Consider the following 20649-nt stretch of genomic DNA (forward strand, 5'->3'; position numbering starts at 1 on the left):
AAGAAAAAGTTTCCAATTTAAATAGCTAGAGAATAAAAACAATTTGCCAGTAATGTGAAAAAACCTAAAGCACCTGGTGTTCCCATGTGGTCTCCCACCCAAGTACTAACCAGGCCCAACACTGCTTAGCTTCCAAGATCAGACGAGATTGGGCATATCCAATGTGGTATGGCTGTAGGTGAGATACAGGCCCTTTTTTGCCCTCTTCTACTTCTATCACCAGGTAAGCTAATAAAAAAGTTTCGTAACAGTTTTTGCTTACTGAAAAAAATCATGTGTTGGCAATGTAAAAAGACCTACAGGACATGATATCAGCAGGGGATCTTAAATTAAACTACTAAAGAGGCTCAACACTGTTTAGCTGCCAAAAGCAGTTGGAATTGGGCCTAAACAGTGTGGTAAGTCTTTAGGTGATGGCTATTGTGTATGTTTGACCTCTTCTAAATGTCTGTGCTGGCAATAAAAAGAAAAAGTTTCCAATTTAAATAGATAGAGAATAAAAACAATTTGCCAGTAAGGTGAAAAAACCTACAGCAACTGGTGTTCCCATGTGGTCTCCCACCCAAGTACTAATCAGGCCCAACACTGATTAGCTTCCAAGATCAGACGAGATTGGGCCTATCCAATGTGGTATGGCTGTAGGTGAGATACATGCACTTTTTTGCCCTCTTCTACTTCTATCACCAGGTAAGCTAATAAAAAAGTTTCCTAACTGTTTTGGCTTAATGAAAAAAATCATGTTTTGGTAATGTAAAAGGACCTACAGGACATGAAATTAGCAGGGGATCTTAAATGAAACTACTAAAGAGGCTCATACACTGTTTAGCTGCCAAAAGCAGTTGGAATTGGGCCTAAACAGTGTGGTAAGTCTTTAGGTGATGGCTATTGTGTCTGTTTGACCTCTTCCAAATGTCTGTACTGGCAATAAAAAGAAAAAGTTTCCAATTTAAATAGCTAGAGAATAAAAACAATTTGCCAGTAATGTGAAAAAACCTACAGCACCAGGTGTTCCCATGTGGTTTCCCACCCAAGTACTAACCAGGCCCAACACTGCTTAGCTTCCAAGATCAGACGAGATTGGGCCTATCCAATGTGGTATGGCTGTAGGTGAGATACATGCTCTTTTTTGCCCTCTTCTCTTCTATCACCAGGTAAGCTAATAAAAAAGCTTCCTAACTGTTTTTGCTTACTGAAAAAAATCATGTGTTGGTAATGTAAAAAGACCTACAGGACATGATATTAGCAGGGGATCTTAAATTAAATTACTAAAGAGGCTCAACACTGTTTAGCTGCCAAAAGCAGTTGGAATTGGGCCTAAACAGCGCGGTAAGTCTTTAGGTGATGGCTATTGTGTCTGTTTGACCTCTTACAAATGTCTCTACAGGCAATAAAAAGAAAAAGTTTCCAATTTAAATAGCTAGAGAATAAAAACAATTTTCCAGTAATGTGAAAAAACCTACAGCACCTGGTGTTCCCATGTGGTCTCCCACCCAAGTACTAACCAGGCCCAACACTGCTTAGCTGCCAAGATCAGAAGAGATTAGGCCTATCCAATGTGGTATGGCTGTAGGTGAGATACACGCACTTTTTTGCCCTCTTCTACTTCTATCACCAGGTAAGCTAATAAAAAAGTTTCCTAACTGTTTTGGCTTAATGAAAAAAATCATGTTTTGGTAATGTAAAAAGACCTACAGGACATGATATTAGCAGGGGATCTTAAATGAAAGTACTAAAGAGGCTCATACACTGTTTAGCTGCCAAAAGCAGTTGGAATTGGGCCTAAACAGTGTGGTAAGTCTTTAGGTGATGGCTATTGTGTCTGTTTGACCTCTTCCAAATGTCTGTACTGGCAACAAAAAGAAAAAGTTTCCAATTTAAATAGCTAGAGAATAAAAACAATTTGCCAGTAATGTGAAAAAACCTACAGCACCAGGTGTTCCCATGTGGTCTCCCACCCAAGTACTAACCAGGCCCAACACTGCTTAGCTTCCAAGATCAGACGAGATTAGGCCTATCCAATGTGGTATGGCTGTAGGTGAGATACATGCTCATTTTTGCCCTCTTCTCTTCTATCACCAGGTAAGCTAATAAAAAAGCTTCCTAACTGTTTTTGCTTACTGAAAAAAATCATGTGTTGGTAATGTAAAAAGACCTACAGGACATGAAATTAGCAGGGGATCTTAAATGAAACTACTAAAGAGGCTCATACACTGTTTAGCTGCCAAAAGCAGTTGGAATTGGGCCTAAACAGTGTGGTAAGTCTTTAGGTGATGGCTATTGTGTCTGTTTGACCTCTTCCAAATGTCTGTACTGGCAATAAAAAGAAAAAGTTTCCAATTTAAATAGCTAGAGAATAAAAACAATTTGCCAGTAATGTGAAAAAACCTACAGCACCAGGTGTTCCCATGTGGTTTCCCACCCAAGTACTAACCAGGCCCAACACTGCTTAGCTTCCAAGATCAGACGAGATTGGGCCTATCCAATGTGGTATGGCTGTAGGTGAGATACATGCTCTTTTTTGCCCTCTTCTCTTCTATCACCAGGTAAGCTAATAAAAAAGCTTCCTAACTGTTTTTGCTTACTGAAAAAAATCATGTGTTGGTAATGTAAAAAGACTTACAGGACATGATATTAGCAGGGGATCTTAAATTAAATTACTAAAGAGGCTCAACACTGTTTAGCTGCCAAAAGCAGTTGGAATTGGGCCTAAACAGCGCGGTAAGTCTTTAGGTGATGGCTATTGTGTCTGTTTGACCTCTTACAAATGTCTCTACAGGCAATAAAAAGAAAAAGTTTCCAATTTAAATAGCTAGAGAATAAAAACAATTTACCAGTAATGTGAAAAAACCTACAGCACCTGGTGTTCCCATGTGGTCTCCCACCCAAGTTCTAACCAGGCCCAACACTGCTTAGCTTCCAAGATCAGACGAGATTGGGCCTATCCAATGTGGTATGGCTGTAGGTGAGGTACAGGCACTTTTTTGCCCTCTTCTACTTCTATCACCAGGTAAGCTAATAAAAAAGTTTGGTAACTGTTTTTGCTTACTAAAAAAAATCATGTGTTGGCAATGTAAAAAGACCTACAGGACATGATATTAGCAGGGGATCTTAAATTAAACTACTAAAGAGGCTCAACACTGTTTAACTGCCAAAAGCAGTTGGAATTGGGCCTAAACAGTGTGGTAAGTCTTTAGGTGATGGCTATTGTGTATGTTTGACCTCTTCTAAATGTCTGTGCTGGCAATAAAAAGAAAAAGTTTCCAATTTAAATAGATAGAGAATAAAAACAATTTTCCAGTAATGTGAAAAAACCTACAGCACCAGGTGTTCCCATGTGGTCTCCCACCCAAGTACTAACCAGGCCCAACACTGCTTAGCTGCCGAGATCAGAAGAGATTAGGCCTATCCAATGTGGTATGGCTGTAGGTGAGATACACGCACTTTTTTGCCCTCTTCTACTTCTATCACCAGGTAAGCTAATAAAAAAGTTTCCTAACTGTTTTGGCTTAATGAAAAAAATCATGTTTTGGTAATGTAAAAAGACCTACAGGACATGATGTTAGCAGGGGATCTTAAATGAAACTACTAAAGAGGCTCATACACTGTTTAGCTGCCAAAAGCAGTTGGAATTGGGCCTAAACAGTGTGGTAAGTCTTTAGGTGATGGCTATTGTGTCTGTTTGACCTCTTCCAAATGTCTGTACTGGCAACAAAAAGAAAAAGTTTCCAATTTAAATAGCTAGAGAATAAAAACAATTTGCCAGTAATGTGAAAAAACCTACAGCACCAGGTGTTCCCATGTGGTCTCCCACCCAAGTACTAACCAGGCCCAACACTGCTTAGCTTCCAAGATCAGACGAGATTAGGCCTATCCAATGTGGTATGGCTGTAGGTGAGATACATGCTCATTTTTGCCCTCTTCTCTTCTATCACCAGGTAAGCTAATAAAAAAGCTTCCTAACTGTTTTTGCTTACTGAAAAAAATCATGTGTTGGTAATGTAAAAAGACCTACAGGACATGATATTAGCAGGGGATCTTAAATTAAAGTACTAAAGAGGCTCAACACTGTTTAGCTGCCAAAAGCAGTTGGAATTGGGCCTAAACAGTGTGGTAAGTCTTTAGGTGATGGCTATTGTGTCTGTTTGACCTCTTACAAATGTCTCTACAGGCAATAAAAAGAAAAAGTTTCCAATTTAAATAGATAGAGAATAAAAACAATTTGCCAGTAATGTGAAAACACCTACAGCACCTGGTGTTCCCATGTGGTCTCCCACCCAAGTACTAACCAGGCCCAACACTGCTTAGCTTCCAAGATCAGACGAGATTGGGCCTATCCAATGTGGTATGGCTGTAGGTGAGATACATGCACTGTTTTGCCCTCTTCTACTTCTATCACCAGGTAAGCTAATAAAAAAGTTTCCTAACTGTTTTGGCTTAATGAAAAAAATCATGTTTTGGTAATGTAAAAAGACCTACAGGACATGATATTAGCAGGGGATCTTAAATGAAAGTACTAAAGAGGCTCATACACTGTTTAGCTGCCAAAAGCAGTTGGAATTGGGCCTAAACAGTGTGGTAAGTCTTTAGGTGATGGCTATTGTGTCTGTTTGACCTCTTCCAAATGTCTGTACTGGCAATAAAAAGAAAAAGTTTCCAATTTAAATAGCTAGAGAATAAAAACAATTTGCCAGTAATGTGAAAAAACCTACAGCACCAGGTGTTACCATGTGGTCTCCCACCCAAGTACTAACCAGGCCCAACAATGCATAGCTTCCAAGATCAGACGAGATTGGGCCTATCCAATGTGGTATGGCTGTAGGTGAGATACATGTTCTTTTTTGCCCTCTTCTCTTCTATCACCAGGTAAGCTAATAAAAAAGCTTCCTAACTGTTTTTGCTTACTGAAAAAAATCATGTGTTGGTAATGTAAAAAGACCTACAGGACATGATATTAGCAGGGGATCTTAAATTAAACTACTAAAGAGGCTCAACACTGTTTAGCTGCCAAAAGCAGTTGGAATTGGGCCTAAACAGTGTGGTAAGTCTTTAGGTGATGGCTATTGTGTCTGTTTGACCTCTCACAAATGTCTCTACAGGCAATAAAAAGAAAAAGTTTCCAATTTAAATAGCTAGAGAATAAAAACAATTTGCCAGTAATGTGAAAAAACCTAAAGCACCTGGTGTTCCCATGTGGTCTCCCACCCAAGTACTAACCAGGCCCAACACTGCTTAGCTTCCAAGATCAGACGAGATTGGGCATATCCAATGTGGTATGGCTGTAGGTGAGATACAGGCCCTTTTTTGCCCTCTTCTACTTCTATCACCAGGTAAGCTAATAAAAAAGTTTCGTAACAGTTTTTGCTTACTGAAAAAAATCATGTGTTGGCAATGTAAAAAGACCTACAGGACATGATATTAGCAGGGGATCTTAAATTAAACTACTAAAGAGGCTCAACACTGTTTAGCTGCCAAAAGCAGTTGGAATTGGGCCTAAACAGTGTGGTAAGTCTTTAGGTGATGGCTATTGTGTATGTTTGACCTCTTCTAAATGTCTGTGCTGGCAATAAAAAGAAAAAGTTTCCAATTTAAATAGATAGAGAATAAAAACAATTTGCCAGTAATGTGAAAAAACCTACAGCAACTGGTGTTCCCATGTGGTCTCCCACCCAAGTACTAATCAGGCCCAACACTGCTTAGCTTCCAAGATCAGACGAGATTGGGCCTATCCAATGTGGTATGGCTGTAGGTGAGATACATGCTCTTTTTTGCCCTCTTCTACTTCTATCACCAGGTAAGCTACTAAAAAAGTTTCCTAACTGTTTTGGCTTAATGAAAAAAATCATGTTTTGGTAATGTAAAAAGACCTACAGGACATGATATTAGCAGGGGATCTTAAATGAAACTACTAAAGAGGCTCATACACTGTTTAGCTGCCAAAAGCAGTTGGAATTGGGCCTAAACAGTGTGGTAAGTCTTTAGGTGATGGCTATTGTGTCTGTTTGACCTCTTCCAAATGTCTGTACTGGCAATAAAAAGAAAAAGTTTCCAATTTAAATAGCTAGAGAATAAAAACAATTTGCCAGTAATGTGAAAAAACCTACAGCACCAGGTGTTCCCATGTGGTCTCCCACCCAAGTAATAACCAGACCCAACACTGCTTAGCTTCCAAGATCAGACGAGATTGGGCCTATCCAATGTGGTATGGCTGTAGGTGAGATACATGCTCTTTTTTGCCCTCTTCTCTTCTATCACCAGGTAAGCTAATAAAAAAGTTTCCTAACTGTTTTGGCTTAATGAAAAAAATCATGTTTTGGTAATGTAAAAAGACCTACAGGACATGATATTAGCAGGGGATCTTAAATGAAACTACTAAAGAGGCTCATACACTGTTTAGCTGCCAAAAGCAGTTGGAATTGGGCCTAAACAGTGTGGTAAGTCTTTAGGTGATGGCTATTGTGTCTGTTTGACCTCTTCCAAATGTCTGTACTGGCAATAAAAAGAAAAAGTTTCCAATTTAAATAGCTAGAGAATAAAAACAATTTGCCAGTAATGTGAAAAAACCTACAGCACCAGGTGTTCCCATGTGGTCTCCCACCCAAGTACTAACCAGGCCCATCACTGCTTAGCTTCCAAGATCAGACGAGATTGGGCCTATCCAATGTGGTATGGCTGTAGGTGAGATACAGGCACTTTGTTGCCCTCTTCTACTTCTATCACCAGGTAAGCTAATAAAAAAGTTTTGTAACTGTTTTTGCTTACTGAAAAAAATCATGTGTTGGCAATGTAAAAAGACCTACAGGACATGATATTAGCAGGGGATCTTAAATTAAACTACTAAAGAGGCTCAACACTGTTTAGCTGCCAAAAGCAGTTGGAATTGGGCCTAAACAGTGTGGTAAGTCTTTAGGTGATGGCTATTGTGTATGTTTGACCTCTTCTAAATGTCTGTGCTGGCAATAAAAAGAAAAAGTTTCCAATTTAAAAAGATAGAGAATAAAAACAATTTGCCAGTAATGTGAAAAAACTTACAGCAACTGGTGTTCCCATGTGGTTTCCCACCCAAGTACTAACCAGGCCCAACACTGCTTAGCTTCCAAGATCAGACGAGATTGGGCCTATCCAATGTGGTATGGCTGTAGGTGAGATACATGCACTTTTTTGCCCTCTTCTACTTCTATCACCAGGTAAGCTAATAAAAAAGTTTCCTAACTGTTTTGGCTTAATGAAAAAAATCATGTTTTGGTAATGTAAAAAGACCTACAGGACATGATATTAGCAGGGGATCTTAAATGAAACTACTAAAGAGGCTCATACACTGTTTAGCTGCCAAAAGCAGTTGGAATTGGGCCTAAACAGTGTGGTAAGTCTTTAGGTGATGGCTATTGTGTCTGTTTGACCTCTTCCAAATGTCTGTACTGGCAATAAAAAGAAAAAGTTTCCAATTTAAATAGCTAGAGAATAAAAACAATTTGCCAGTAATGTGAAAAAACCTACAGCACCAGGTGTTCCCATGTGGTCTCCCACCCAAGTACTAACCAGGCCCAACACTGCTTAGCTTCCAAGATCAGACGAGATTAGGCCTATCCAATGTGGTATGGCTGTAGGTGAGATACATGCTCATTTTTGCCCTCTTCTCTTCTATCACCAGGTAAGCTAATAAAAAAGCTTCCTAACTGTTTTTGCTTACTGAAAAAAATCATGTGTTGGTAATGTAAAAAGACCTACAGGACATGATATTAGCAGGGGATCTTAAATTAAAGTACTAAAGAGGCTCAACACTGTTTAGCTGCCAAAAGCAGTTGGAATTGGGCCTAAACAGTGTGGTAAGTCTTTAGGTGATGGCTATTGTGTCTGTTTGACCTCTTACAAATGTCTCTACAGGCAATAAAAAGAAAAAGTTTCCAATTTAAATAGATAGAGAATAAAAACAATTTGCCAGTAATGTGAAAACACCTACAGCACCTGGTGTTCCCATGTGGTCTCCCACCCAAGTACTAACGAGGCCCAACACTGCTTAGCTTCCAAGATCAGACGAGATTGGGCCTATCCAATGTGGTATGGCTGTAGGTGAGATACATGCACTGTTTTGCCCTCTTCTACTTCTATCACCAGGTAAGCTAATAAAAAAGTTTCCTAACTGTTTTGGCTTACTGAAAAAAATCATGTGTTGGCAATGTAAAAAGACCTACAGGACATTATATTAGCAGGGGATCTTAAATTAAACTACTAAAGAGGCTCAACACTGTTTAGCTGCCAAAAGCAGTTGGAATTGGGCCTAAACAGTGTGGTAAGTCTTTAGGTGATGGCTATTGTGTATGTTTGACCTCTTCTAAATGTCTGTGCTGGCAATAAAAAGAAAAAGTTTCCAATTTAAATAGATAGAGAATAAAAACAATTTGCCAGTAATGTGAAAAAACCTAACGCACCTGGTGTTCCCATGTGGTCTCCCACCCAAGTACTAACCAGGCCCAACACTGCTTAGCTTCCAAGATCAGACGAGATTGGGCCTATCCAATGTGGTATGGCTGTAGGTGAGATACATGCACTGTTTTGCCCTCTTCTACTTCTATCACCAGGTAAGCTAATAAAAAAGTTTCCTAACTGTTTTGGCTTAATGAAAAAAATCATGTTTTGGTAATGTAAAAAGACCTACAGGACATGATATTAGCAGGGGATCTTAAATGAAACTACTAAAGAGGCTCATACACTGTTTAGCTGCCAAAAGCAGTTGGAATTGGGCCTAAACAGTGTGGTAAGTCTTTAGGTGATGGCTATTGTGTCTGTTTGACCTCTTCCAAATGTCTGTACTGGCAATAAAAAGAAAAAGTTTCCAATTTAAATAGCTAGAGAATAAAAACAATTTGCCAGTAATGTGAAAAAACCTACAGCACCAGGTGTTCCCATGTGGTCTCCCACCCAAGTACTAACCAGGCCCATCACTGCTTAGCTTCCAAGATCAGACGAGATTGGGCCTATCCAATGTGGTATGGCTGTAGGTGAGATACATTCTCTTTTTTGCCCTCTTCTCTTCTATCACCAGGTAAGCTAATAAAAAAGCTTCCTAACTGTTTTTGCTTACTGAAAAAAATCATGTGTTGGTAATGTAAAAAGACCTACAGGACATGATATTAGCAGGGGATCTTAAATTAAACTACTAAAGAGGATCAACACTGTTTAGCTGCCAAAAGCAGTTGGAATTGGGCATAAACAGTGTGGTAAGTCTTTAGGTGATGGCTATTGTGTCTGTTTGACCTCTTACAAATGTCTCTACAGGCAATAAAAAGAAAAAGTTTCCAATTTAAATAGCTAGAGAATAAAAACAATTTGCCAGTAATGTGAAAAAACCTACAGCACCTGTTGTTCCCATGTGGTCTCCCACCCAAGTACTAACCAGGCCCAACACTGCTTAGCTTCCAAGATCAGACGAGATTGGGCATATCCAATGTGGTATGGCTGTAGGTGAGATACAGGCCCTTTTTTGCCCTCTTCTACTTCTATCACCAGGTAAGCTAATAAAAAAGTTTCGTAACTGTTTTTGCTTACTGAAAAAAATCATGTGTTGGCAATGTAAAAAGACCTACAGGACATGATATTAGCAGGGGATCTTAAATTAAACTACTAAAGAGGCTCAACACTGTTTAGCTGCCAAAAGCAGTTGGAATTGGGCCTAAACAGTGTGGTAAGTCTTTAGGTGATGGCTATTGTGTCTGTTTGACCTCTTACAAATGTCTCTACAGGCAATAAAAAGAAAAAGTTTCCAATTTAAATAGCTAGAGAATAAAAACAATTTGCCAGTAATGTGAAAAAACCTACAGCACCTGGTGTTCCCATGTGGTCTCCCACCTAAGTGCTAACCAGGCCCAACACTGCTTAGCTTGCAAGATCAGACGAGATTGGGCATATCCAATGTGGTATGGCTGTAGGTGAGATACAGGCACTTTGTTGCCCTCTTCTACTTCTATCACCATTTAAGCTAATAAAAAAGTTTTGTAACTGTTTTTGCTTACTGAAAAAAATCATGTGTTGGCAATGTAAAAAGACCTACAGGACATGATATTAGCAGGGGATCTTAAATTAAACTACTAAAGAGGCTCAACACTGTTTAGCTGCCAAAAGCAGTTAGAATTGGGCCTAAACAGTGTGGTAAGTCTTTAGGTGATGGCTATTGTGTATGTTTGACCTCTTCTAAATGTATGTGCTGGCAATAAAAAGAAAAAGTTTCCAATTTAAATAGATATAGAATAAAAACAATTTGCCAGTAATGTGAAAAAACCTACAGCACCTGGTGTTCCCATGTGGTCTCCCACCCAAGTACTAACCAGGCCCAACACTGCTTAGCTTCCAAGATCAGAGGAGATTGGGCCTATCCAATGTGGTATGGCTGTAGGTGAGATACATGCACTGTTTTGCCCTCTTCTACTTCTATCACCAGGTAAGCTAATAAAAAAGTTTCCTAACTGTTTTGGCTTAATGAAAAAAATCATGTTTTGGTAATGTAAAAAGACCTACAGGACATGATATTAGCAGGGGATCTTAAATGAAACTACTAAAGAGGCTCATACACTGTTTAGCTGCCAAAAGCAGTTGGAATTGGGCCTAAACAGTGTGGTAAGTCTTTAGGTGATGGCTATTGTGTCTGTTTGACCTCTTCCAAATGTCTGTACTGGCAATAAAAAGAAAAAGTTTCCAATTTAAATAGCTAGAGAATAAAAACAATTTGCCAGTAATGTGAAAAAACCTACAGCACCAGGTGTTCCCATGTGGTCTCCCACCCAAGTACTAACCAGGCCCATCACTGCTTAGCTTCCAAGCTCAGACGAGATTGGGCCTATCCAATGTGGTATGGCTGTAGGTGAGATACATTCTCTTTTTTGCCCTCTTCTCTTCTATCACCAGGTAAGCTAATAAAAAAGCTTCCTAACTGTTTTTGCTTACTGAAAAAAATCATGTGTTGGTAATGTAAAAAGACCTACAAGACATGATATTAGCAGGGGATCTTAAATTAAACTACTAAAGAGGATCAACACTGTTTAGCTGCCAAAAGCAGTTGGAATTGGGCCTAAACAGTGTGGTAAGTCTTTAGGTGATGGCTATTGTGTCTGTTTGACCTCTTACAAATGTCTCTACAGGCAATAAAAAGAAAAAGTTTCCAATTTAAATAGCTAGAGAATAAAAACAATTTGCCAGTAATGTGAAAAAACCTACAGCACCTGGTGTTCCCATGTGGTCTCCCACCTAAGTGCTAACCAGGCCCAACACTGCTTAGCTTCCAAGATCAGACGAGATTGGGCATATCCAATGTGGTATGGCTGTAGGTGAGATACAGGCACTTTGTTGCCCTCTTCTACTTCTATCACCAGGTAAGCTAATAAAAAAGTTTGGTAACTGTTTTTGCTTACTGAAAAAAATCATGTGTTGGCAATGTAAAAAGACCTACAGGACATGATATTAGCAGGGGATCTTAAATTAAACTACTAAAGAGGCTCAACACTGTTTAGCTGCCAAAAGCAGTTGGAATTGGGCCTAAACAGTGTGGTAAGTCTTTAGGTGATGGCTATTGTGTATGTTTGACCTCTTCTAAATGTCTGTGCTGGCAATAAAAAGAAAAAGTTTCCAATTTAAAAAGATAGAGAATAAAAACAATTTGCCAGTAATGTGAAAAAACTTACAGCAACTGGTGTTCCCATGTGGTTTCCCACCCAAGTACTAACCAGGCCCAACACTGCTTAGCTTCCAAGATCAGACGAGATTGGGCCTATCCAATGTGGTATGGCTGTAGGTGAGATACATGCACTTTTTTGCCCTCTTCTACTTCTATCACCAGGTAAGCTAATAAAAAAGTTTCCTAACTGTTTTGGCTTAATGAAAAAAATCATGTTTTGGTAATGTAAAAAGACCTACAGGACATGATATTAGCAGGGGATCTTAAATGAAACTACTAAAGAGGCTCATACACTGTTTAGCTGCCAAAAGCAGTTGGAATTGGGCCTAAACAGTGTGGTAAGTCTTTAGGTGATGGCTATTGTGTCTGTTTGACCTCTTCCAAATGTCTGTACTGGCAATAAAAAGAAAAAGTTTCCAATTTAAATAGCTAGAGAATAAAAACAATTTGCCAGTAATGTGAAAAAACCTACAGCACCAGGTGTTCCCATGTGGTCTCCCACCCAAGTACTAACCAGGCCCAACACTGCTTAACTTCCAAGATCAGACGAGATTGGGCCTATCCAATGTGGTATGGCTGTAGGTGAGATACATGCTCTTTTTTGCCCTCTTCTCTTCTATCACCAGGTAAGCTAATAAAAAAGCTTCCTAACTGTTTTTGCTTACTGAAAAAAATCATGTGTTGGTAATGTAAAAAGACCTACAGGACATGATATTAGCAGGGGATCTTAAATTAAACTACTAAAGAGGCTCAACACTGTTTAGCTGCCAAAAGCAGTTGGAATTGGGCCTAAACAGTGTGGTAAGTCTTTAGGTGATGGCTATTGTGTCTGTTTGACCTCTTACAAATGTCTCTACAGGCAATAAAAAGAAAAAGTTTCCAATTTAAATAGCTTGAGAATAAAAACAATTTGCCAGTAATGTGAAAAAACCTACAGCACCTGGTGTTCCCATGTGGTCTCCCACCCAAGTACTAACCAGGCCCAACACTGCTTAGCTTCCAAGATCAGACGAGATTGGGCATATCCAATGTGGTATGGCTGTAGGTGAGATACAGGCCCTTTTTTGCCCTCTTCTACTTCTATCACCAGGTAAGCTAATAAAAAAGTTTCGTAACTGTTTTTGCTTACTGAAAAAAATCATGTGTTGGCAATGTAAAAAGACCTACAGGACATGATATTAGCAGGGGATCTTAAATTAAACTACTAAAGAGGCTCAACACTGTTTAGCTGCCAAAAGCAGTTGGAATTGGGCCTAAACAGTGTGGTAAGTCTTTAGGTGATGGCTATTGTGTATATTTGACCTCTTCTAAATGTCTGTGCTGGCAATAAAAAGAAAAAGTTTCCAATTTAAATAGATAGAGAATAAAAACAATTTGCCAGTAATGTGAAAAAACCTACAGCAACTGGTGTTCCCATGTGGTCTCCCACCCAAGTACTAACCAGGCCCAACACTGCTTAGCTTCCAAGATCAGACGAGATTGGGCCTATCCAATGTGGTATGGCTGTAGGTGAGATACATGCACTTTTTTGCCCTCTTCTACTTCTATCACCAGGTAAGCTAATAAAAAAGTTTCCTAATTGTTTTGGCTTAATGAAAAAAATCATGTTTTGGTAATGTAAAAAGACCTACAGGACATGATATTAGCAGGGGATCTTAAATGAAACTACTAAAGAGGCTCATACACTGTTTAGCTGCCAAAAGCAGTTGGAATTGGGCCTAAACAGTGTGGTAAGTCTTTAAGTGATGGCTATTGTGTCTGTTTGACCTCTTCCAAATGTCTGTACTGGCAATAAAAAGAAAAAGTTTCCAATTTAAATAGCTAGAGAATAAAAACAATTTGCCAGTAATGTGAAAAAACCTACAGCACCAGTTGTTCCCATGTGGTCTCCCACCCAAGTACTAACCAGGCCCAACAATGCTTAGCTTCCAAGATCAGACGAGATTGGGCCTATCCAATGTGGTATGGCTGTAGGTGAGATACATGCTCATTTTTGCCCTCTTCTCTTCTATCACCAGGTAAGCTAATAAAAAAGCTTCCTAACTGTTTTTGCTTACTGAAAAAAATCATGTGTTGGTAATGTAAAAAGACCTACAGGACATGATATTAGCAGGGGATCTTAAATTAAACTACTAAAGAGGCTCAACACTGTTTAGCTGCCAAAATCAGTTGGAATTGGGCCTAAACAGTGTGGTAAGTCTTTAGGTGATGGCTATTGGTTTCTGTTTGACCTCTTACAAATGTCTCTACAGGCAATAAAAAGAAAAAGTTTCCAATTTAAATAGCTAGAGAATAAAAACAATTTGCCAGTAATGTTAAAAAACCTACAGCACCTGGTGTTCCCATGTGGTCTCCCACCCAAGTACTAACCAGGCCCAACACTGCTTAGCTTCCAAGATCAGACGAGATTGGGCATATCCAATGTGGTATGGCTGTAGGTGAGATACCGGCACTTTTTTGCCCTCTTCTACTTCTATCACCAGGTAAGCTAATAAAAAAGTTTCGTAACTGTTTTTGCTTACTGAAAAAAATCATGTGTTGGCAATGTAAAAAGACCTACAGGACATGATATTAGCAGGGGATCTTAAATTAAACTACTAAAGAGGCTCAACACTGTTTAGCTGCCAAAAGCAGTTGGAATTGGGCCTAAACAGTGTGGTAAGTCTTTAGGTGATGGCTATTGTGTATGTTTGACCTCTTCTAAATGTCTGTGCTGGCAATAAAAAGAAAAAGTTTCCAATTTAAATAGATAGAGAATAAAAACAATTTGCCAGTAATGTGAAAAAACCTACAGCACCTGGTGTTCCCATGTGGTCTCCCACCCAAGTACTAACCAGGCCCAACACTGCTTAGCTTCCAAGATCAGACGAGATTGGGCCTATCCAATGTGGTATGGCTGTAGGTGAGATACATGCACTTTTTTGCCCTCTTCTACTTCTATTACCAGGAAAGCTAATAAAAAAGTTTCCTAACTGTTTTGGCTTAATGAAAAAAATCATGTTTTGGTAATGTAAAAAGACCTACAGGACATGATATTAGCAGGGGATCTTAAATGAAACTACTAAAGAGGCTCATACACTGTTTAGCTGCCAAAAGCAGTTGGAATTGGGCCTAAACAGTGTGGTAAGTCTTTAGGTGATGGCTATTGTGTCTGTTTGACCTCTTACAAATGTCTCTACAGGCAATAAAAAAAAAGTTTCCAATTTAAATAGCTAGAGAATAAAAACAATTTGCCAGTAATGTAAAAAAACCTACAGCACCTGGTGTTCCCATGTGGTCTCCCACCCAAGTACTAACCAGGCCCAACACTGCTTAGCTTCCAAGATCAGACAAGATTGGGCATATCCAATGTGGTATGGCTGTAGGTGAGATACCGGCACTTTTTTGCCCTCTTCTACTTCTATCACCAGGTAAGCTAATAAAAAAGTTTCGTAACTGTTTTTGCTTACTGAAAAAAATCATGTGTTGGCAATGTAAAAAGACCTACAGGACATGATATTAGCAGGGGATCTTAAATTAAACTACTAAAGAGGCTCAACACTGTTTAGCTGCCAAAAGCAGTTGGAATTGGGCCTAAACAGTATGGTAAGTCTTTAGGTGATGGCTATTGTGTATGTTTGACCTCTTCTAAATGTCTGTGCTGGCAATAAAAAGAAAAAGTTTCCAATTTAAATAGATAGAGAATAAAAACAATTTGCCAGTAATGTGAAAAAACCTACAGCACCTGGTGTTCCCATGTGGTCTCCCACCAAAGTACTAACCAGGCCCAACACTGCTTAGCTTTCAAGATCAGACGAGATTGGGCCTATCCAATGTGGTATGGCTGTAGGTGAGATGCATGCACTTTTTTGCCCTCTTCTACTTCTATTACCAGGTAAGCTAATAAAAAAGTTTCCTAACTGTTTTGGCTTAATGAAAAAAATCATGTTTTGGTAATGTAAAAAGACCTACAGGACATGATATTAGCAGGGGATCTTAAATGAAACTACTAAAGAGGCTCATACACTGTTTAGCTGCCAAAAGCAGTTGGAATTGGGCCTAAACAGTGTGGTAAGTCTTTAGGTGATGGCTATTGTGTCTGTTTGACCTCTTACAAATGTCTCTACAGGCAATAAAAAAAAAGTTTCCAATTTAAATAGCTAGAGAATAAAAACAATTTGCCAGTAATGTGAAAAAACCTACAGCACCTGGTGTTCCCATGTGGTCTCCCACCCAAGTACTAACCAGGCCCAACACTGCTTAGCTTCCAAGATCAGACGAGATTGGGCATATCCAATGTGGTATGGCTGTAGGTGAGATACCGGCACTTTTTTGCCCTCTTCTACTTCTATCACCAGGTAAGCTAATAAAAAAGTTTCGTAACTGTTTTTGCTTACTGAAAAAAAATCATGTGTTGGCAATGTAAAAAGACCTACAGGACATGATATTAGCAGGGGATCTTAAATTAAACTACTAAAGAGGCTCAACACTGTTTAGCTGCCAAAAGCAGTTGGAATTGGGCCTAAACAGTATGGTAAGTCTTTAGGTGATGGCTATTGTGTATGTTTGACCTCTTCTAAATGTCTGTGCTGGCAATAAAAAGAAAAAGTTTCCAATTTAAATAGATAGAGAATAAAAACAATTTGCCAGTAATGTGAAAAAACCTACAGCACCTGGTGTTCCCATGTGGTCTCCCACCAAAGTACTAACCAGGCCCAACACTGCTTAGCTTTCAAGATCAGACGAGATTGGGCCTATCCAATGTGGTATGGCTGTAGGTGAGATGCATGCACTTTTTTGCCCTCTTCTACTTCTATTACCAGGTAAGCTAATAAAAAAGTTTCCTAACTGTTTTGGCTTAATGAAAAAAATCATGTTTTGGTAATGTAAAAAGACCTACAGGACATGATATTAGCAGGGGATCTTAAATGAAACTACTAAAGAGGCTCATACACTGTTTAGCTGCCAAAAGCAGTTGGAATTGGGCCTAAACAGTGTGGTAAGTCTTTAGGTGATGGCTATTGTGTCTGTTTGACCTCTTCCAAATGTCTGTATTGGCAATAAAAAGAAAAAGTTTCCAATTTAAATAGCTAGAGAATAAAAACAATTTGCCAGTAATGTGAAAAAACCTACAGCACCAGGTGTTCCCCCACCCAAGTACTAACCAGGCCCAACACTGCTTAGCTTCCAAGATCAGACGAGATTAGGCCTATCCAATGTGGTATGGCTGTAGGTGAGATACATGCTCATTTTTGCCCTCTTCTCTTCTATCACCAGGTAAGCTAATAAAAAAGCTTCCTAACTGTTTTTGCTTACTGAAAAAAATCATGTGTTGGTAATGTAAAAAGACCTACAGGACATGATATTAGCAGGGGATCTTAAATTAAACTACTAAAGAGGCTCAACACTGTTTAGCTGCCAAAAGCAGTTGGAATTGGGCCTAAACAGTGTGGTAAGTCTTTAGGTGATGGCTATTGTGTCTGTTTGACCTCTTATAAATGTCTCTACAGGCAATAAAAAGAAAAAGTTTCCAATTTAAATAGCTAGAGTATAAAAACAATTTGCCAGTAATGTGAAAAAACCTACAGCACCTGGTGTTCCCATGTGGTCTCCCACCCAAGTGCTAACCAGGCCCAACACTGCTTAGCTTCCAAGATCAGACGAGATTGGGCCTATCCAATGTGGTATGGCTGTAGGTGAGATACATGCACTTTTTTGCCCTCTTCTACTTCTATTACCAGGTAAGCTAATAAAAAAGTTTCCTAACTGTTTTGGCTTAATGAAAAAAATCATGTTTTGGTAATGTAAAAAGACCTACAGGACATGATATTAGCAGGGGATCTTAAATGAAACTACTAAAGAGGCTCATACACTGTTTAGCTGCCAAAAGCAGTTGGAATTGGGCCTAAACAGTGTGGTAAGTCTTTAGGTGATGGCTATTGTGTCTGTTTGACCTCTTACAAATGTCTCTACAGGCAATAAAAAAAAAGTTTCCAATTTAAATAGCTAGAGAATAAAAACAATTTGCCAGTAATGTGAAAAAACCTACAGCACCTGGTGTTCCCATGTGGTCTCCCACCCAAGTACTAACCAGGCCCAACACTGCTTAGCTTCCAAGATCAGACGAGATTGGGCATATCCAATGTGGTATGGCTGTAGGTGAGATACCGGCACTTTTTTGCCCTCTTCTACTTCTATCACCAGGTAAGCTAATAAAAAAGTTTCGTAACTGTTTTTGCTTACTGAAAAAAATCATTTGTTGGCAATGTAAAAAGACCTACAGGACATGATATTAGCAGGGGATCTTAAATTAAACTACTAAAGAGGCTCAACACTGTTTAGCTGCCAAAAGCAGTTGGAATTGGGCCTAAACAGTGTGGTAAGTCTTTAGGTGATGGCTATTGTGTATGTTTGACCTCTTCTAAATGTCTGTGCTGGCAATAAAAAGAAAAAGTTTCCAATTTAAATAGATAGAGAATAAAAACAATTTGCCAGTAATGTGAAAAAACCTACAGCACCTGGTGTTCCCATGTGGTCTCCCACCCAAGTACTAACCAGGCCCAACACTGCTTAGCTTCCAAGATCAGACGAGATTGGGCCTATCCAATGTGGTATGGCTGTGGGTGAGATACATGCACTTTTTTGCCCTCTTCTACTTCTATTACCAGGTAAGCTAATAAAAAAGTTTCCTAACTGTTTTGGCTTAATGAAAAAAATCATGTTTTGGTAATGTAAAAAGACCTACAGGACATGATATTAGCAGGGGATCTTAAATGAAACTACTAAAGAGGCTCATACACTGTTTAGCTGCCAAAAGCAGTTGGAATTGGGCCTAAACAGTGTGGTAAGTCTTTAGGTGATGGCTATTGTGTCTGTTTGACCTCTTCCAAATGTCTGTACTGGCAATAAAAAGAAAAAGTTTCCAATTTAAATAGCTAGAGAATAAAAACAATTTGCCAGTAATGTGAAAAAACCTACAGCACCAGGTGTTCCCATGTGGTCTCCCACCCAAGTACTAACCAGGCCCAACACTGCTTAGCTTCCAAGATCAGACGAGATTAGGCCTATCCAATGTGGTATGGCTGTAGGTGAGATACATGCTCATTTTTGCCCTCTTCTCTTCTATCACCAGGTAAGCTAATAAAAAAGCTTCCTAACTGTTTTTGCTTACTGAAAAAAATCATGTGTTGGTAATGTAAAAAGACCTACAGGACATGATATTAGCAGGGGATCTTAAATTAAACTACTAAAGAGGCTCAACACTGTTTAGCTGCCAAAAGCAGTTGGAATTGGGCCTAAACAGTGTGGTAAGTCTTTAGGTGATGGCTATTGTGTCTGTTTGACCTCTTACAAATGTCTCTACAGGCAATAAAAAGAAAAAGTTTCCAATTTAAATAGCTAGAGAATAAAAACAATTTGCCAGTAATGTGAAAAAACCTACAGCACCTGGTGTTCCCATGTGGTCTCCCACCCAAGTACTAACCAGGCCCAACACTGCTTAGCTTCCAAGATCAGACGAGATTGGGCATATCCAATGTGGTATGGCTGTAGGTGAGATACAGGCCCTTTTTTGCCCTCTTCTACTTCTATCACCAGGTAAGCTAATAAAAAAGTTTCGTAACAGTTTTTGCTTACTGAAAAAAATCATGTGTTGGCAATGTAAAAAGACCTACAGGACATGATATCAGCAGGGGATCTTAAATTAAACTACTAAAGAGGCTCAACACTGTTTAGCTGCCAAAAGCAGTTGGAATTGGGCCTAAACAGTGTGGTAAGTCTTTAGGTGATGGCTATTGTGTATGTTTGACCTCTTCTAAATGTCTGTGCTGGCAATAAAAAGAAAAAGTTTCCAATTTAAATAGATAGAGAATAAAAACAATTTGCCAGTAAGGTGAAAAAACCTACAGCAACTGGTGTTCCCATGTGGTCTCCCACCCAAGTACTAATCAGGCCCAACACTGCTTAGCTTCCAAGATCAGACGAGATTGGGCCTATCCAATGTGGTATGGCTGTAGGTGAGATACATGCACTTTTTTGCCCTCTTCTACTTCTATCACCAGGTAAGCTAATAAAAAAGTTTCCTAACTGTTTTGGCTTAATGAAAAAAATCATGTTTTGGTAATGTAAAAAGACCTACAGGACATGAAATTAGCAGGGGATCTTAAATGAAACTACTAAAGAGGCTCATACACTGTTTAGCTGCCAAAAGCAGTTGGAATTGGGCCTAAACAGTGTGGTAAGTCTTTAGGTGATGGCTATTGTGTCTGTTTGACCTCTTCCAAATGTCTGTACTGGCAATAAAAAGAAAAAGTTTCCAATTTAAATAGCTAGAGAATAAAAACAATTTGCCAGTAATGTGAAAAAACCTACAGCACCAGGTGTTCCCATGTGGTTTCCCACCCAAGTACTAACCAGGCCCAACACTGCTTAGCTTCCAAGATCAGACGAGATTGGGCCTATCCAATGTGGTATGGCTGTAGGTGAGATACATGCTCTTTTTTGCCCTCTTCTCTTCTATCACCAGGTAAGCTAATAAAAAAGCTTCCTAACTGTTTTTGCTTACTGAAAAAAATCATGTGTTGGTAATGTAAAAAGACCTACAGGACATGATATTAGCAGGGGATCTTAAATTAAATTACTAAAGAGGCTCAACACTGTTTAGCTGCCAAAAGCAGTTGGAATTGGGCCTAAACAGCGCGGTAAGTCTTTAGGTGATGGCTATTGTGTCTGTTTGACCTCTTACAAATGTCTCTACAGGCAATAAAAAGAAAAAGTTTCCAATTTAAATAGCTAGAGAATAAAAACAATTTACCAGTAATGTGAAAAAACCTACAGCACCTGGTGTTCCCATGTGGTCTCCCACCCAAGTACTAACCAGGCCCAACACTGCTTAGCTTCCAAGATCAGACGAGATTGGGCCTATCCAATGTGGTATGGCTGTAGGTGAGGTACAGGCACTTTTTTGCCCTCTTCTACTTCTATCACCAGGTAAGCTAATAAAAAAGTTT

The 20649-nt window shown here is 39.2% G+C and overlaps 37 non-coding genes and 8 pseudogenes across 37 annotated transcripts; all 45 read right to left on the reverse strand.

The window, feature by feature from the left end:
• Positions 1-61: 61 nt before the first annotated feature.
• LOC146023119 (5S ribosomal RNA) lies at positions 62-180 on the reverse strand. Its single transcript, XR_014452547.1, has one exon. It is a non-coding gene; the product is annotated as a 5S ribosomal RNA (ribosomal RNA).
• Positions 181-525: 345 nt separating this feature from the next.
• Positions 526-644, reverse strand: LOC146024791 (5S ribosomal RNA; annotated as a pseudogene).
• Positions 645-990: 346 nt separating this feature from the next.
• On the reverse strand, positions 991-1109 carry LOC146023086 (5S ribosomal RNA). Its single transcript, XR_014452515.1, has one exon. It is a non-coding gene; the product is annotated as a 5S ribosomal RNA (ribosomal RNA).
• A 344-nt stretch (positions 1110-1453) lies between these two features.
• On the reverse strand, positions 1454-1572 carry LOC146024185 (5S ribosomal RNA). Its single transcript, XR_014453575.1, has one exon. It is a non-coding gene; the product is annotated as a 5S ribosomal RNA (ribosomal RNA).
• A 346-nt stretch (positions 1573-1918) lies between these two features.
• LOC146023343 (5S ribosomal RNA) lies at positions 1919-2037 on the reverse strand. The gene has a single exon (XR_014452765.1). It is a non-coding gene; the product is annotated as a 5S ribosomal RNA (ribosomal RNA).
• A 345-nt stretch (positions 2038-2382) lies between these two features.
• LOC146023087 (5S ribosomal RNA) lies at positions 2383-2501 on the reverse strand. Its single transcript, XR_014452516.1, has one exon. It is a non-coding gene; the product is annotated as a 5S ribosomal RNA (ribosomal RNA).
• Positions 2502-2845: 344 nt separating this feature from the next.
• On the reverse strand, positions 2846-2964 carry LOC146024405 (5S ribosomal RNA). Its single transcript, XR_014453788.1, has one exon. It is a non-coding gene; the product is annotated as a 5S ribosomal RNA (ribosomal RNA).
• Positions 2965-3309: 345 nt separating this feature from the next.
• Positions 3310-3428, reverse strand: LOC146024697 (5S ribosomal RNA; annotated as a pseudogene).
• Positions 3429-3774: 346 nt separating this feature from the next.
• Positions 3775-3893, reverse strand: LOC146023344 (5S ribosomal RNA). The gene has a single exon (XR_014452766.1). It is a non-coding gene; the product is annotated as a 5S ribosomal RNA (ribosomal RNA).
• Positions 3894-4237: 344 nt separating this feature from the next.
• On the reverse strand, positions 4238-4356 carry LOC146022869 (5S ribosomal RNA). The gene has a single exon (XR_014452308.1). It is a non-coding gene; the product is annotated as a 5S ribosomal RNA (ribosomal RNA).
• Positions 4357-4702: 346 nt separating this feature from the next.
• Positions 4703-4821, reverse strand: LOC146024976 (5S ribosomal RNA; annotated as a pseudogene).
• Positions 4822-5165: 344 nt separating this feature from the next.
• Positions 5166-5284, reverse strand: LOC146023120 (5S ribosomal RNA). The gene has a single exon (XR_014452548.1). It is a non-coding gene; the product is annotated as a 5S ribosomal RNA (ribosomal RNA).
• A 345-nt stretch (positions 5285-5629) lies between these two features.
• Positions 5630-5748, reverse strand: LOC146024347 (5S ribosomal RNA). Its single transcript, XR_014453731.1, has one exon. It is a non-coding gene; the product is annotated as a 5S ribosomal RNA (ribosomal RNA).
• Positions 5749-6094: 346 nt separating this feature from the next.
• LOC146024604 (5S ribosomal RNA) lies at positions 6095-6213 on the reverse strand. Its single transcript, XR_014453976.1, has one exon. It is a non-coding gene; the product is annotated as a 5S ribosomal RNA (ribosomal RNA).
• A 345-nt stretch (positions 6214-6558) lies between these two features.
• Positions 6559-6677, reverse strand: LOC146022974 (5S ribosomal RNA). Its single transcript, XR_014452407.1, has one exon. It is a non-coding gene; the product is annotated as a 5S ribosomal RNA (ribosomal RNA).
• Positions 6678-7022: 345 nt separating this feature from the next.
• Positions 7023-7141, reverse strand: LOC146024943 (5S ribosomal RNA; annotated as a pseudogene).
• Positions 7142-7487: 346 nt separating this feature from the next.
• LOC146023346 (5S ribosomal RNA) lies at positions 7488-7606 on the reverse strand. The gene has a single exon (XR_014452768.1). It is a non-coding gene; the product is annotated as a 5S ribosomal RNA (ribosomal RNA).
• A 344-nt stretch (positions 7607-7950) lies between these two features.
• On the reverse strand, positions 7951-8069 carry LOC146024630 (5S ribosomal RNA). The gene has a single exon (XR_014454002.1). It is a non-coding gene; the product is annotated as a 5S ribosomal RNA (ribosomal RNA).
• A 345-nt stretch (positions 8070-8414) lies between these two features.
• On the reverse strand, positions 8415-8533 carry LOC146024759 (5S ribosomal RNA; annotated as a pseudogene).
• A 346-nt stretch (positions 8534-8879) lies between these two features.
• Positions 8880-8998, reverse strand: LOC146022975 (5S ribosomal RNA). The gene has a single exon (XR_014452408.1). It is a non-coding gene; the product is annotated as a 5S ribosomal RNA (ribosomal RNA).
• Positions 8999-9342: 344 nt separating this feature from the next.
• LOC146021621 (5S ribosomal RNA) lies at positions 9343-9461 on the reverse strand. Its single transcript, XR_014451099.1, has one exon. It is a non-coding gene; the product is annotated as a 5S ribosomal RNA (ribosomal RNA).
• Positions 9462-9806: 345 nt separating this feature from the next.
• LOC146024713 (5S ribosomal RNA) lies at positions 9807-9925 on the reverse strand (annotated as a pseudogene).
• Positions 9926-10270: 345 nt separating this feature from the next.
• On the reverse strand, positions 10271-10389 carry LOC146023168 (5S ribosomal RNA). Its single transcript, XR_014452594.1, has one exon. It is a non-coding gene; the product is annotated as a 5S ribosomal RNA (ribosomal RNA).
• Positions 10390-10735: 346 nt separating this feature from the next.
• LOC146023561 (5S ribosomal RNA) lies at positions 10736-10854 on the reverse strand. The gene has a single exon (XR_014452975.1). It is a non-coding gene; the product is annotated as a 5S ribosomal RNA (ribosomal RNA).
• A 344-nt stretch (positions 10855-11198) lies between these two features.
• Positions 11199-11317, reverse strand: LOC146023650 (5S ribosomal RNA). The gene has a single exon (XR_014453060.1). It is a non-coding gene; the product is annotated as a 5S ribosomal RNA (ribosomal RNA).
• Positions 11318-11662: 345 nt separating this feature from the next.
• LOC146024944 (5S ribosomal RNA) lies at positions 11663-11781 on the reverse strand (annotated as a pseudogene).
• Positions 11782-12127: 346 nt separating this feature from the next.
• On the reverse strand, positions 12128-12246 carry LOC146021455 (5S ribosomal RNA). Its single transcript, XR_014450942.1, has one exon. It is a non-coding gene; the product is annotated as a 5S ribosomal RNA (ribosomal RNA).
• A 344-nt stretch (positions 12247-12590) lies between these two features.
• On the reverse strand, positions 12591-12709 carry LOC146023740 (5S ribosomal RNA). The gene has a single exon (XR_014453147.1). It is a non-coding gene; the product is annotated as a 5S ribosomal RNA (ribosomal RNA).
• Positions 12710-13054: 345 nt separating this feature from the next.
• On the reverse strand, positions 13055-13173 carry LOC146024136 (5S ribosomal RNA). The gene has a single exon (XR_014453527.1). It is a non-coding gene; the product is annotated as a 5S ribosomal RNA (ribosomal RNA).
• Positions 13174-13519: 346 nt separating this feature from the next.
• Positions 13520-13638, reverse strand: LOC146023640 (5S ribosomal RNA). The gene has a single exon (XR_014453050.1). It is a non-coding gene; the product is annotated as a 5S ribosomal RNA (ribosomal RNA).
• Positions 13639-13983: 345 nt separating this feature from the next.
• LOC146023752 (5S ribosomal RNA) lies at positions 13984-14102 on the reverse strand. Its single transcript, XR_014453158.1, has one exon. It is a non-coding gene; the product is annotated as a 5S ribosomal RNA (ribosomal RNA).
• Positions 14103-14447: 345 nt separating this feature from the next.
• Positions 14448-14566, reverse strand: LOC146022034 (5S ribosomal RNA). The gene has a single exon (XR_014451502.1). It is a non-coding gene; the product is annotated as a 5S ribosomal RNA (ribosomal RNA).
• Positions 14567-14910: 344 nt separating this feature from the next.
• On the reverse strand, positions 14911-15029 carry LOC146022606 (5S ribosomal RNA). The gene has a single exon (XR_014452054.1). It is a non-coding gene; the product is annotated as a 5S ribosomal RNA (ribosomal RNA).
• Positions 15030-15374: 345 nt separating this feature from the next.
• On the reverse strand, positions 15375-15493 carry LOC146023637 (5S ribosomal RNA). Its single transcript, XR_014453047.1, has one exon. It is a non-coding gene; the product is annotated as a 5S ribosomal RNA (ribosomal RNA).
• Positions 15494-15837: 344 nt separating this feature from the next.
• LOC146023763 (5S ribosomal RNA) lies at positions 15838-15956 on the reverse strand. Its single transcript, XR_014453169.1, has one exon. It is a non-coding gene; the product is annotated as a 5S ribosomal RNA (ribosomal RNA).
• Positions 15957-16302: 346 nt separating this feature from the next.
• On the reverse strand, positions 16303-16421 carry LOC146023638 (5S ribosomal RNA). Its single transcript, XR_014453048.1, has one exon. It is a non-coding gene; the product is annotated as a 5S ribosomal RNA (ribosomal RNA).
• Positions 16422-16767: 346 nt separating this feature from the next.
• Positions 16768-16876, reverse strand: LOC146025266 (5S ribosomal RNA; annotated as a pseudogene).
• Positions 16877-17220: 344 nt separating this feature from the next.
• LOC146024213 (5S ribosomal RNA) lies at positions 17221-17339 on the reverse strand. Its single transcript, XR_014453602.1, has one exon. It is a non-coding gene; the product is annotated as a 5S ribosomal RNA (ribosomal RNA).
• A 344-nt stretch (positions 17340-17683) lies between these two features.
• Positions 17684-17802, reverse strand: LOC146023774 (5S ribosomal RNA). Its single transcript, XR_014453180.1, has one exon. It is a non-coding gene; the product is annotated as a 5S ribosomal RNA (ribosomal RNA).
• A 345-nt stretch (positions 17803-18147) lies between these two features.
• Positions 18148-18266, reverse strand: LOC146023603 (5S ribosomal RNA). The gene has a single exon (XR_014453015.1). It is a non-coding gene; the product is annotated as a 5S ribosomal RNA (ribosomal RNA).
• Positions 18267-18612: 346 nt separating this feature from the next.
• Positions 18613-18731, reverse strand: LOC146023347 (5S ribosomal RNA). The gene has a single exon (XR_014452769.1). It is a non-coding gene; the product is annotated as a 5S ribosomal RNA (ribosomal RNA).
• A 344-nt stretch (positions 18732-19075) lies between these two features.
• Positions 19076-19194, reverse strand: LOC146023787 (5S ribosomal RNA). The gene has a single exon (XR_014453192.1). It is a non-coding gene; the product is annotated as a 5S ribosomal RNA (ribosomal RNA).
• A 345-nt stretch (positions 19195-19539) lies between these two features.
• Positions 19540-19658, reverse strand: LOC146024348 (5S ribosomal RNA). The gene has a single exon (XR_014453732.1). It is a non-coding gene; the product is annotated as a 5S ribosomal RNA (ribosomal RNA).
• Positions 19659-20004: 346 nt separating this feature from the next.
• LOC146023089 (5S ribosomal RNA) lies at positions 20005-20123 on the reverse strand. Its single transcript, XR_014452518.1, has one exon. It is a non-coding gene; the product is annotated as a 5S ribosomal RNA (ribosomal RNA).
• A 344-nt stretch (positions 20124-20467) lies between these two features.
• On the reverse strand, positions 20468-20586 carry LOC146022035 (5S ribosomal RNA). The gene has a single exon (XR_014451503.1). It is a non-coding gene; the product is annotated as a 5S ribosomal RNA (ribosomal RNA).
• Between the last annotated feature and the right edge of the window lie 63 nt (positions 20587-20649).

Source organism: Crinia signifera, chromosome 7, assembly GCF_055691185.1.
Source record: "Crinia signifera chromosome 7, ASM5569118v1, whole genome shotgun sequence".
Lineage (NCBI taxonomy): Eukaryota > Metazoa > Chordata > Amphibia > Anura > Myobatrachidae > Crinia > Crinia signifera.